At 39.4% G+C, this 13054-nt stretch overlaps 1 protein-coding gene across 3 annotated transcripts in view; it reads right to left on the bottom strand.

Moving 5' to 3' along the window:
* lingo2 (leucine rich repeat and Ig domain containing 2) overlaps positions 1-9804 on the bottom strand; it is a 222076-nt gene extending 212272 nt beyond the window's left edge. Inside the window, exon 1 of one of the 3 annotated variants that reach the window (XM_006804545.2) lies at positions 9277-9804. The gene's annotated coding sequence lies outside the window, so the exon portion shown is untranslated. Of the gene's footprint in view, positions 1-851; positions 985-9137 lie in introns of those variants that run through there. The other 2 variants (XM_006804544.2, XM_035913757.2) reach the window with 2 other exon arrangements.
* Between the last annotated feature and the right edge of the window lie 3250 nt (positions 9805-13054).

A 13054-nucleotide genomic window follows, 5' to 3' on the forward strand; every position in this document is an offset into this window, starting at 1 on the left:
TCCACACACAGCCAAAGACACACTTCTTTTCAGAGCCAGTGCTATAAGCCCCCTGACTCTGTGTATATGTATGGATAAGCGCCTGGCTGTGACCAGCAGACCCAGAGTTGGACAGCCAAACATCCCCTGAGGTGCCCCTTTTTCCCTCCTATTCAGTCTTTCATTGCAAGCAAAGCCCTAAGTGCTGGAGGATTTTACACTAATTTATGTTCATTGATTTGTAATTCACAGAAAGCACGCTAACATCCAAGGCCGGGAATTACACGTGTTGACAATAGCAGTGGCTCTTGTAAACTTGGAAGTAAAGGTCAATATTTAAATTTGGAGCTTCAATTCCCAGCTTATCAAAGAAAAATCCCTGCAATATCTAACGTGTCAGGAAAGCTGAAATCCCTGTGTGTGAAGTGTTTTTCAGGACATGTGCATTTACTGTGTTGCACACAATCGTCTTGTATTTTCAACACCCTGAATGTTTGACATGGAATATAGCACATGTACCTGTTTATACTACCTTTCTACCAGTGATGGGAAAGCTTTCTTTTTGGAAGGAAGTAGTTTTGATTCTGTTTACCTGAAAATTTGCTCTGATTTGTTCAAGAAGCTTGTTCACCACCAGTAATAAGAAGTAAGCTAGGAAAGACCAATACGTCGTGTGACTGAGATACAAATCTCTTATTCAGTCATACCCAGAGGTAGCCTAGTTGACTCTCTCGCTCTTCCAGTCACCCACTCACTCATTCCTTCTGTCCTCTTGCACATCTCAACTTTCAGTCCCACTCCCAGCTCAGCAGTCATGACCGACAGGAAGCCTGGAGAGGTACCCTGAGTGTCTCGTTCACCCACTCACTTACCAGATTGGTCACTCCTGTGGCTCCGATGGGTCTCAATAAACTGTAGTGCTTTGTTGCAGTCCAAGTTAGTTTCAAGCCAATCACGCTTACAGCACACTCTAAATGCCTCGCTGGCCATAGTCGATAAAGGAAGAACATTTCAAGTCACACATCTGATGAGACAAGAGGAAGACCAAAAATAATCTGTGCAGAGAGGGAGGGAAACACGCTGGCAGGGCCACATTTGCTGCATCTGAAATACTTGCAAACGTCACAGCATTAGTTTACACAGAGTAGAGTACGGTACTGCAAATGTGTACGTATATTTTTAGTACAATCCCTTAACCCTTTAAGACCTACCATAGAACCAAGGCCGCCAGAGCTTACTTTACATTTTTACATGCTGTAGTGCCATTTTAGGGAGCTTTTCAAGTTGCTATACATCAAGACAACTGTTATAGCCCACATTTTAATAATATGTCTGCATTAAGTCCATAGTAACGACATAAATTGCAAAAAAGGGCAATAAACTACAAAAAAATAGAAAATCGTTTTTGTTTTTTTAACATATATTTCTAGTTAGAGAAATTTAAGAGGCTTATCCCTCAAAACTGTAAATACAAAAAAGTTGCAAAAAATAGTTTACAACAACAGGAAATTTATTTTGAGTGTCTTCCTAGTTTTATTTTTGAGATACACCAATTTCTATATACTGCAAAAAAAAACAAAAAAAGCAATCTTATGATGCAAATTTTCAAAGAAAACAGCATGTGCATCAAAATAAACTATTTTAAGCAGTGCAATTCAAGTTCTAAGCATCCCAGAAACTATTTAGAAAAGCATAAAGTCAAACATGACTTATAAAAACACCAGTATAGGCTTCTAAGGGCTACAAGTAAAAAACGTCATTTTCCGCGGAGCGGGCACGCTCCGACCAGCTTTAAAGGGTTAAAGGTGTATGCATGATGGAAGTAACATGGCAACTAGTAAATTAGAGCCACCAGTATTCAGTTGATTCCACAAGTTATGGAGTTGACTGACGGGATAGAACGCTGCTCTATAAAAATTCCATTTTCGGTTTGGGGAATGATGGCTGTCAAATATATCATAAATTCCCACAGGTTTTACTGAAAAGTACATATGATTCACATGCATTTCTTATTCATTAAACCATTCAGACACCGATCAAGCTCTTTAGATGGAATCGATGGGTTCATGAGCAACAAAATCTCTCTCAAGATCTCTTCCTCCATGATTGGGGTGCTTTTTTTATTGTATTTAATTTTTTTAGTGCCAAGTTTTCGGATTGATTAATACATGCCAAACAGTGTTTACTTCTGATTTTGAAACATACAGAAATACAATCATTCGCATTCTCTTCTTTACAGGTTATTAGTGTAAGATAACTAATTTATATCGGATGATATCCAAAGACAGTAAACATGATCATAGACCACAAAGTCAGACTGGCACATTCTTATTTATTAAGCCATCATACTTATGTTTTAAGAACACGTACAAATCTTGAGAATGACACAAAAAACGACAACACGCATTCAAATATGAGAGCGGAGGGACATCTTCAATATGATGAATCATTATGTAAATAAAGCCATTAGTGGGCAAGCAATGTTTTCACAGAGAAGGTCACTCTAAAAACAGATAACAAATTTAAGTAAAAACAAAGATTCTCATTTGCTCTCATTTCATAGCAACTTGATATTTCGCAGGATGTAGTTTCTCAAAAATATCTAAAATTCTAAATCTCCAGATCTAAAATTATACAATAAATGAACAGATATGGGTCTATATATACATGTTGAAACAGTGGGCATCTTAGTAAAGTTATATAGCATTTAACCTGAAATCAATACTCGTATATAAGAGTCTACTACATTTGCACGAGACAACTGATTCACCAGACAGCAACCCTCTGTACATGAAAGGACACTCAGCAGGGAGGCGATTATGTACAGCCTACAGTAACTCTATCCTGCTCTCTCAAACACTCAGAAATATCCAGAGCTTCCACTGGACAGTCAAACCTCTGGTAACACACCGAGTCAGCTGGGAGAAAGAAAAGAGGGAACCAGAGAAATAAGAAAGAGGGAGAGAAGCTGGGACAGGAGTAATTCATATCTATTTACTGTGTTTTCCATCCCTCCCTCCCAAGAGTCACAGCATGACAAAGGTCCTCACAACTCTCAACTAACTAAAGCTGAGTTTTTACAAATATGGGAAAAAGAATGGAATAAATTAAACGGGGAACAATGAATCACAGGACCATCCTGATTTATTGGCACTTTACGTAACAGTCTGAAATGGAGCAGGAGGTAACTGCAGTCTCTGGGTGTTCAGGAGCAGGGTTATTATGAAATTGGGTCGTTGTGCTTATTGGACAGCAGCCAACTGTCACTATCTTAATAGAACAGGGCAGGTGTAATATGAGACCTTTGTGCCTTACAGCAGTGGTCCCCAACCCCCGGGCCTCGGACCGGTACCGGTCCGTGAGTCGTTTGGTACCGGGCCGCGAGAGTTGAGGCTCAGGTGTGAAATGTATAGTTTTCAGGGCTTTTATCGGTTTCCAGCGTTATTTTGTTATCGTTTTTATCGTTTACTCTGTTTTCTTGGGTCTTTTCATGTGTGTTATGAATAAATCTTCTTTTTTTCGGTACCTGTACTAGTTTTATTTTGTTGTATTTATCCACGACACCTTAAAGGCCGGTCCGTGAAAATATTGTCGGGCATAAACCGGTCCGTGGGGCAAAAAAGGTTGGAGACCGCTGCCTTACATGAATCAAACTCATCATTTTGGGGCTTTTTTGTAGCAATTAAATGGTCTGTATGGACATTAGTCTCTGAAACCCAATAAAACACATGACCAAGAATTATAGAAACTATTAACAACTATATTTGTGGATTCATATTACATTCGTTTTTTTTATTTATTCTTTTTTTCTTTCAGCTTTAAACTGCACTCGCTAAGTGTAACATTTTACTTCCAACAAGAAACCACAAGTCATTCACAAGACTCAGCAAACCCTTCTGTAAGCCTAAAGCACAAAAAAAGCTCTTAGCCAGATTTTAAGGCGTGTTAAGGTGTATAGGGGATCCTCCTCTCCACAGACTCCTTAAAGCATTAGAAACTAACAAATATCAGAGCTGTACTTTGTTCTATATCAGCTGTAAGCCCAAAGGAGACAAGGATCCAGGACCTGCCCTAACAAGCACTGGTCGACTGTCCTGCTGAGAGCCTTTTATACTCTGGTAAAAACGGGGTTATGGGAGCTTGTCCAGTGTAAGAAACACAAGTACTGTTGAAGAGTCCACAGTCTCCTCAGAGGCATAAAAGCATCCATGTCCTGACATTTTCACTATTGTTACAATGAAAAGACTCCACTCTGACATATCCCGATCTAACTGTGAAGCATTAGTGGACATATTGTTATGCACGTAATGACCTAACCTTTCTGGGCAAAAGCCTGGCAGCTCACAGTTTAAAAATACAATTTAAACAGCTCCCTATTATCATTTACTGCCCCTTTTAAATGCATAAGTGATTTTTGGTTTTGTCGAATGCAGGTTTCTGTTTTTGTTATTTTTACAATAAGACTTGTACTGAATATATTTTACACATTTTGCACTTGCAGAATGAATATTTTTTCTTATCTTTATAATAAACTAATAATCTGTTATGCGAATATATCTTTCAATGGGGCTATGAACACGAAAGGAAAGAATACGGATTCACTTTGGTAGGAGGGACGAAGCATTTTTGTTGCCATCTAAAAAGCAAAGTGGTCAATACTCTGAATACCCTATTTCAGACCTGAAAACTGAGGGTGCAAAGAAAGGATGAAGGGGGGCAAAGTCACTGTAAGGACATCCTAAATTGGCTGATGGAGGCAAAATACAAAATGGATAGTTCCAACGGCGACCTTGCTAAAAACAGAATGAGTATCCATCTTCGTGTGCCATTAGGATATAGGCAGGTTGTTCTACTGTGTGAATATTTAATGATTCTTAATTAGCTTAAAAAAAACAACACTGGTCAGTAATGGCGCTTAAGTGCTGTTGTTGGTGTGTTTGTATGTTTGCACCATAAATCACTTATTGGGTAGATAGCTACTAGATGAATTACACGTGTCTTAGTGACACATACTGAGACACAACTCCTTTTATTACAAAATGGGGTCAGTGTAAAACATTATGCTCAAAGATGTTATGTAAGAAAGACACCAATTTCATCACTTTGGTCATGGAACTAGCCCAAAACATTTTTTTCCTCTTTATTTTATCTTAAATGCCACATCGGTGCGACATCCTCTGCCCCCAATTCTTAGCCAGCTACATCACCCTTGACCCTTGCTAATGCTCCTTGTCAACAACACACAAAAAGGGACTTTCCAAAGGTAAAACGACATACATTGCCCACGGCAGATTGTCCGGGAAGGTCATTCTTCAAACTGACACATACAGCAAGGTCACTGTCAGCGGAGGCTGTTCGGAGATCAGTTCTCTTGCATCAGACTGCCTTCAGCCCCTTCACTGTTACACCATCCCTAAAGGGCTACAGTGCCACCAGCAGTCACTTAGCACATTATAAACTCAAAAGAAAACAAATGCCAAGCATTTATCACCAAACTGCAGCTATACTTGATGTATTTTTAAGTATATGTTAAAGATTTTTTGCTTTGTTTAAGAAATGCAACAAATGAAACACAAACAGTCTCTTCTTATTGTCAAGCATTTGCTCAGCACACTTGAGCGTTGACAACATTAGCATTACTTTGCTACTTTTAATTAGAATATTAAGTTTAAACAGTAACCTGTTTGTCCATATACCTTCCATTATTTTTTCCTTTTTCTTCTTTTTTTAAATAAACAAGCTGTCAATGTAATGAACTAAGTCATTCAAGATATATGTTTTTTTCTCTGTGAGGCAAACACTATTAAAGCTGAATTATTTTCCCCTCCTTTGAGGGGACTGTGATGAGTAGGCATTTTCCATAAATGACCCAGCTGTTCGAGCATATTGTGTTTCGCTTCATCAGGGATTCAAAGGAGCTCACAGCAGATCATCCATATCCTCTCATGCTTTGGTCTTGACCATACCTCTCTAAAAGCTGGTTTCAGAGCTGGTGGTGTGTATGCTACAGATGTGGGGCTAACATGACTATGTTAATGTTTTTCTGACTGCAATTAACCATTAAACGCATATCAGCTTGCAATAAAATGTGGGCGGTGGGCCTGCACAATATGTGTGCTACAAATGTGACCAACATTAGTGATAATAAATAAATCTATGGATGAATTAGTTGAAACAAATCTGGAAAACAACCCAACTTATTTTGTTATATACAAAGTGCATATTTCCAACTGTATTCAGAGGTCGTAGAAAAAAAAGTTAAATTTGAAACCCAGTGTTTCAGTCTGTGATCATTGATTTTTCTCCCATGTCCTTAACGGACAGGCTAAAAATATGCTGCTTCTGGGTACAAATCTTGTTTTTCATAATGCTTGCTATGCATCTGTTCTCTCACAATACCAACAATACAGACAACATCTGAATTGTTGTTTTGAAAAAAACGTTAAATACTATACAAGTCGCAGTGCAAGTTATTATTTTTTACCTTTTTTTCCATCACTTTTAATTTTGCCATTTTGGTATGCAGGATATTTTTCTAATATTAAAATAATAAAAAGCTTTGAAACTCTTGAAAATCACATGAAATAACATTTCTTTCAAAAGGGAAATTTGGAATTCGACATTTTAGCATTTTTGAATTTAAAAAGGTTCAATTTCACTACCACAGTGGCTAGAATGGTTACTCTGCCTAAACCTTAATTTATCTGCAAAAAATTGGCAACATGACCAGGGCATGCTTTAATTTAAAAAGGTTTATCAATATATAATATAGATATTCATGCAGTATTCATCTTAATGAACCTTAATTATTAAACGTAATTAAAATATTCAGTGTAAAATCTACTGTACTACTAGCAGTCAAAAACATCTATATTAAGATATTAAGCATGATTTGACAATTTTATAATGTGATCTGACTGACACATGATTGCAAATGATTTATTGTATTTGGAAGCAGGTGTGTCAGATATCAGCTGCCAACCAGCGTGCATGCATATTGATATAAGCTGTCTTTCTGTGAGTAATAAATCAAAACCCCAACATTTTTGCCATTAACATTGTTTCCTTGTTGTCTCTGTGCTGTCAGCAACAGTGGATAATCACAGTGTAGAAGAGGGCTCTGTCCTTCTGCTGCGCCCATCCCGTGATTCACAGGATACATATTATCACTGCAAATGGAGGGCCTTGTCTTTGACTCATTTGCTAGAATCAGCAATAGAGGAAAGACTGACTCTATACTAGCCCCTTAACGGACTCTAAATTCACAAGCAGGCACTTTCATCTGACCATACAGGCTGTATACCCACAGCGCACATACACCCTACTAGCTTACATCCAGACATGCATGCTCAGACCTTCACACTTCCTGCATACAGCGCCAACCTGGACCAAATCACTTCCCAATTCTAAAGGGCCAAAAGAGGCAAACATAGCATTGCTAATCCAGAGTCAAAGAAAATACAAAGGTGAGCAAAGTCAGTGTCTGTGTGCTCCTTTAACCATGCTACTCCATATCAGAGGGAATGCGTCAGCCCTACTATGGTTAACACTCAATAAAACATCAAAAGGGATGAAGCTCAGAGCTCTGGACAAATACACACCCACACAGATCCCAGATACACACAAAAACTCGTTTCATTTATACGCCTTCTCTTACACACATATGTGCACACGACAATGCATATTGAACAAACACATAGTGCAGATATAGATCACCGGATTAAATGAATAGAGCAGGGAGAACAGATAACAGGGTCGCATATCTTTAAAGAGTAAACAAACACACATCATGCATAATGAACGCTAAATACGATTTCAATAGAGCACTCAATAGAGCAGTTTCTTGCAAACACACTATACGTCTGTGAAGGTTCTCAGTCATCATCGTAGTCAAAGGAGCTTGCAAAGAGCACACTATACTAAATAAACACACTATGCATTCACTGGAACAATTGGAGGTTTTAGCCAATATTGGCAGTCAATGGCAGATACACAGGAGCTGTCATCAACTTCCCATCAGGCTCCACTCCCCCCCAGTGGATGTTTTGAAAGAGGAGAAACACTTCTTGTGAAATTTTTATATCCAGAGGCAAAGGCATTTAATGGTCACTGTTTGGCATGTTACGTGAGGAGATGGCATTATAGTCATCAGCCCAGGCCAAAAACTGGGCTTTGACAGCTTAGACAGGCTATTCATTATTCAATTATTTTAAATATTTCAGGGAACCGACAGGATGCTCGAGCAATAAATATTTCAACCGTTGCCTTACAAAAGGAGATAGCCATGCACTTGGCTGGTATTGATCAAGAGGGCAGCAGATTCACTCTTTCCAATAAAGAAAAAACATATACGATCATCTCTCTGTCAGACCCTATGCCGCCTAATGAAAGAGTCTAAATTTTCATCTGGAAAAAAAAAGAAAGTTAGAGCATCAGAAAAACACTTTATCATCACTTTCACGTTTGGGGAAAAAGCAAAGAGACACAAAAGTGCATTGCTAGAACAGATTCAGAAATACATAGAAGCTGAAGGTGGAAGTGTGATGTAGAGCATCTGAGCTGGTGTAATACCAGACAGAATCACTTATCTGGGGCCAGATGAAAGGAATAAGGCAGCCTTTAAAATGCTGAGGCCCTCACCATTATGAATAAAATACGGCTACTGTACAAAAGAAATTCCCTTCTCACTGATACTAGGTGTTGCAAAGATGCGAACAAACAACCACTGCAATTATGCCCCTTCCACTCGCAGCCTCCCCTGGTGATAACCAATATATAGCAAGGAAGTAAAGCATGAATTGCTTTGCAGGCAGGCATCTTCCCTCTCAGCAAACACACATGCACAAGTATGCAGATACACATAGACACATTCTTCTCTGCAGAGGGGAGTAGTCTTTCACAGCCGTCACAAAAAGCCATCTCGTTCCCTGAAAGCCGCGGGACTCCTCATTGTGTAGTTGTACATTTTTTCTAACTTTGCACTTTCTGGAAAACTGATTAAATACAATGAAAGACAAGATCCGTCTTTTTCGTAGTGCTTTCTCTTTCCCACGTCACTGCATCTTTCATGCTGAGCTTTTCGCCTGCCTAATCTGCCCCTTTCACAGGAAACCTGAAGGGTGCTTTTAATATAAAAGAAACCACGGATGTTTTCTTACCTTGAAATACCATCCAGAATCCTATAGTCCCCAAGCTGTCATGAGATACGATTGGTTCTGCTCCACAGCAAGGGCAAAAATCCCACAAGTCTTTTTAAAATCAGAAACCAATAAAAAGCCTTTTCTGATTTGAACTTACTTTTTGTGAGCAGGATGTCCTTCAGTGAATTTGTGCATAATCCATTACCCTTTAGTTCCTTGGTTTAGATTAATTTCTTTTGGGCTGGTTCTCCCTGATATTCCACCTTGGCAGAGCTAAACAATGTTAGGTATTCTACTGGAAAATGCGTTTATGAGAGACAAGGGAGAACGAGAGCCTGTAGGATCTCTTCTGGTGCGCACGACCAGCTCCAATGCAAGTGAATCCAGCCGGTCCTCACAGCTCTCCCCCTGCCTTCAGGAATGAAATTCAGCATCCGCTGTTCGTCCCCACAACAAGGGGAGGGTGTCCCCCCAGGATGGAAACTTTCACAGACCTCCACCAAAGCTATAGATGGTGATAACACATGCCAGTGAGACTAGATTATGTGTTCTTTTCCTCGATATGCTCCCTCATCAGTGGATTTTGTCCTCTTTTCCTTCTCCAATTCGCCTGTTCGGTAGCGCTCTCCTCTCCAGAATAGACTCTCACAGAATAGATGCTGAGAAAGCAGCGGAATGAGGCGAGCGGCTCGTTCTCCTGCTGTCTCTCTCTCCCTCTCTCTCTCTCTCGCCTTACCCCTCCCTCACACATACACCCTCCCTGTTTCTCACTGCACCTCCCCACCCTTTCGTTTTCTCTCTCCTCCTCTCCTTTCCTTTACACACACACATACACACTGCGATATGCACTTCTCTAGCTTTGGCTTTTGACAATTACCGCTGTGCCATTTCCAGCCATGTCAGACAGAAAGGTTCACCGCCCATAGTCCTCAGAGTAACAAATAATGCCTGATAAATATGTAAAATTAAATAGATATGAAGAGAAGGAGCAGCAGCATGGAAAAGAGCACTGAACCAAGAGGCAATCTAATCTCCTTTCTTCATCCTTGTAACCTGATTACTAAATATCCCTGGAGCTGACATTTTTTTTTACTTTATTTTTTTTGGTCATAACTTTTTTTTTCTCTGATGTTCGGTAGTTGATGCTGGCCAACTGTCAAGTGTGACTGAAGAGGAAGACAAAAATAGCAAGCAAGAGAGCAGCACACTGCATAGAAACAAGGACCAAGCAGTAGCAGCTGTACAATTATATAATTAGCCACCTAAACAAATTGCCAGAAATTCTGTTATCATTGTGTGAATACTTGATGAGCTGTGTGCAATAATAATAATAATTGTACCAAAAAAAGGAGACCCAAAATACAATTCTAAAACATTTGTGTAAATGCTCTCGATTCCCTGCATACCATTCATGGTGTAACCAATTTGTCATATACAAAGAGCTGCCACTCTCACGTGCTTATTATGAATAAGTAGCATTGCTAAAGCCAGGCAATTATCTTCCTAAGCCTGGACTTCACATTCCAAGTGAGGTAGCTTGTTTCCTATTTAATGGTATGTGTAACCCCCTCATATGTTCGTCAATTAGGATTACACAGGCATTATGATTTAACTTCCAAGTCATGTATAACTGTAGAACACAAAAAACATTTGGTAGCTTGGTTGGTTACATTTTAAGTGGGCTTTATAAGTGGATGGTGCCCTTGATTTTATCGAGGCAAGGTTACATCTCATCAACATATTGTCTAGGAAATCCACTATCACAGAAAATATTTTAGTCAACAACTTCACATTTGTCCGGTTTAGTGAAAATCATTCCTTATTGTCAATGAGAACTTTTTCAGCTTAACCGTACTCAGTGGTTCTCTGTGGTCATTTAAACGTTTGTTCTTTTCATTTTTATCATTTTGATTTGTTGTTATTGTAAATGCATAAACACAAACAAGTGAAACCAAAAGGTGCATATATTGTGTACACAGTGTTGGGAAGGTTACTTTTAAAATGTATTCCATTACAGAATACATGCCCCAAAATGTATTCTGTAACGTATTCCGTTACGTTACTCAATGAGAGTATTCTGAATACTTTGGATTACTTAATATATTATCATGCTGTTTACAACTACATGAATGTACTATTGCTGTGATTTATTACTGTTACTGAAGGTCCGCGGCTCCGAACCGTAGTAAAGGGACCTCTGGCTAATACGGTGGGTTCTGTGTCGGGCTCGTAGCCGAAAACTAGCTTTACTTTGTTGTCTGGGTCAACTTTGCTAGCGAGAGACAGAGAGAGGCGTTGAAAGGCTGCTCCAACTGAACTTATTGTTTTTGGAGGAAAACACAAACACGGTGTACAGTCGAGTCTTAATTGCTTACTTACAACTGGGCTCGTCAGGCTCTCTTCTTGGCTGCAGTGGTTATTATTATATTTACATGCTTCCAGCTCCCGTTTTTGCTCGATGACAGCTCGTACTTTTCCTTTTTCTCCCTCCCTCGCTCACAGACACATAACGGGTATGACAGTCCATTCTCCCTGCAGCACGGACTACACTGCGTATGATGCTACATTCTTTAGAGCTATACCTGTAGCATTCTGCCTATTAGCTTAGCACAACAACAACAGGCGCTCTCTCACCCAGGAAACACGCAGAGCGAGAGCGTCACCCTGTAACCATGGCAACCGTAACGCTGCCGCCTGGAACAACAGAACGTAGCTGTCAAACAAAACCCAAACAGTCCTGACCCGCACAATATGAAACAGGGAAGTACCGCCGTGTAATCCATTTATTTCAACAAAGTAACTGTATTCTAAATACCACCTTTTTAAACGGTAACTGTAACGGAATACAGTTACTCATATTTTGTATTTTAAATACATAACGGCGGTACATGTATTCCGTTACTCCCCAACACTGTGTGTACATATAATAATACATTACAGTAATTCGTTCTTTAAAAAATTATTGTCAGCCACTTCTTGTCAAATTTAATGCAATGTCATGCAAACATAAAATAAGTTTGCATGACATTGCATTAACAAGGCAGACCTTTGTCTTTTTTTATAGCACAACAAACATAATGCCCATTTGTATAGCCATTATACTGAAGCTTATGCATATCCACACACTTTATTACTGATTACATACACAGAGTTACCGATGCCACCATGCACTTTGCAGCGGCTGCAGCTAGTTCTCAGACACCTATAGTACACTCAGGTTCCTTAAAGAAACAGGTTCATTAAACACATATGAGGCTTTGACTGATGCTTTAAAGCTCTGACTTTCAGGGAGAGGCCCTACTGACAACCCCATTTCATGGACATTTGTGAAACAGTGTAATTGTTCATGTTTGTGCACACCTAATGAACCAAAAAGTTATTTGCAGAAACATCCATCCATCCACTTTCTCAACCACTTATCCAATTAGAGTTGAGGCTGACACTGGGCGAGAGGCAGGGAACATCCTGGAAAAGGCACCAGTCCATCACCATAGCTAACACAGAGAGACAATCATTCATGATCACTTCTACACCTCCTGCCAATTTAGAATCACCAATTAACCTAACATGCATATCTTTGGACTATGGGAGGAAATTGGAGTATCCAGAGACACAGGTCGAATATGCAAACTCTCAGCAGATCATCAGGTTCAAACCTAGAACCGTCTTCTTATTAAATTTGTGTCATCTCAATACTCTCTGTAATACAACCTTAAATTCCCCACAGTACATATTATCACAACACGTTGGTAACAATGCTATGAAAATGGCAATTCTGCAAGAAGATATACTGCAAGAAAATCATCAATGACTCACAGCATATGTTTTACTGACAGGAAAAATTACTCCTAAAAGGCAAAAGCAGGGATCGTGTGTATTTCCACTGCATGGTACCAGCATGTTTATTATTTTCACTGGTCAGTTTTGTTGTGTCC

Source organism: Neolamprologus brichardi, chromosome 2 (genome assembly GCF_056152115.1).
Source record: "Neolamprologus brichardi isolate AB-2024 chromosome 2, ASM5615211v1, whole genome shotgun sequence".
Lineage (NCBI taxonomy): Eukaryota > Metazoa > Chordata > Actinopteri > Cichliformes > Cichlidae > Neolamprologus > Neolamprologus brichardi.